This window comes from Elephantulus edwardii, unplaced genomic scaffold (assembly GCF_000299155.1).
Source record: "Elephantulus edwardii isolate Elephantulus edwardi_28Jun2011 unplaced genomic scaffold, EleEdw1.0 scaffold00292, whole genome shotgun sequence".
NCBI lineage: Eukaryota > Metazoa > Chordata > Mammalia > Macroscelidea > Macroscelididae > Elephantulus > Elephantulus edwardii.
The window spans coordinates 1,042,896-1,044,214 of NW_006400042.1; the positions used below are offsets into that span (position 1 = coordinate 1,042,896).

General features: G+C 47.9%; 1 pseudogene; it reads left to right on the top strand.

The window, feature by feature from the left end:
- Window positions 1-574: 574 nt before the first annotated feature.
- The window catches only part of LOC102844179, a 10,244-nt pseudogene continuing 9,499 nt past the window's right edge, over window positions 575-1,319 (top strand).

The following is a 1,319-nucleotide window of genomic DNA, read 5'->3' on the forward strand; positions in this document are numbered from 1 at the left end:
AAAGAAAGAGAGACACAAAAGACACAAGTAATTTAAATAAGAGATGAAAGGGGCAACATCACAACTGAACCAACTGAAATAAAAAGGTTAACAATGAAATATCATTAAAAACTATACTCAAGCAAATATGAAAACCTAGAGGAAATTGACAATATTTAGGAGCTCGCAACCTACCTAAACTGACACAGACTGAAATCAAACACCTGAACAGACCCATTACAAAAGAAATTGAACAGGTACTAAAACAACTTCCAACAAAAAAAGCCCTGGACCAGATGGTTTTACAAGAGAATTTTATCAAACTTTCAGAGAAGAATTGGTACCAGTTCTACATAAAGTATTTCAGAAAAAAAGAAAAGGATGGAATTCTTTCAGACTCAATCTATGTAGAAAACATATCCTTGATACCAAAGTCAAGTGAAGACACCATCAAATAAAAAACGATAAGCCAATATCTATTATGAACATAGATGCAAAAAATCCTGACTAAAATTCTGTTCCATAGAATCCAATAGTACATAAAAAATATAATAATTCACCCTGACCAAGAGAGATTCATAACAGGTATGCAAGGATGGTTCAACTCCTGCCTGCTGCCAGCCAGAAGAACTCCCGCCCACCGCCAGCTGGGCCTCCGCCCACCACCAGGCAGGCCGGGAAGAGAGACCCGGGAAGAACAACAGTCAGCCACCCACCATGGAACTCCAGAGGAGCAAAGACCGTGAGACCCCAGAGGAGCGAAGACTACCTGCCACTGTGTGACCCCCTGAAGCCCGCACCTGTGTGACTCCCAACACACAGGGTGCTGCTGCATAAACCCCCAGCAGCGCCCAAGCCCCGTCCCCACCTCTTGGTGATAAGGTCCACGCCCTGCGCTCCTTATCCCCTAGTCCCTTGCTTTCCTCCCCTTCACCCGCCCCCCCTTGCAGCTCCACAACCACACACCTCAGCCCCCACCACAGCCCTGTAAGCTCAGGGCACCACCGCGGATCCAGCCATCACCCGGAGCTATCAGCTGAGCTGTTGTGGAACTAACCTGGCAGGAGAAAGGCCTGTAGGATCATATCTGTGTTTACTGGGGCATTGCTGATTACCCGGGAGAGCACCTAAGGGCGTGCCCACAGGTGAGGAAATTGGCCGAGCTCTCTTGGGCTACACAAACAGCCCAAAACAAGCCAGCCAGCTGGCTTCTGTGAACTCTGCAGACCAGCCAGAGGCTAGTGGGTTGGTTGGAATTTGATCTTGACTTTTCGGATCCTGTCGGATCCAGGAACCTGCTGGAGCAGGGGCTGTTGTGTGAGGGCACCTGTGTAAGTGCC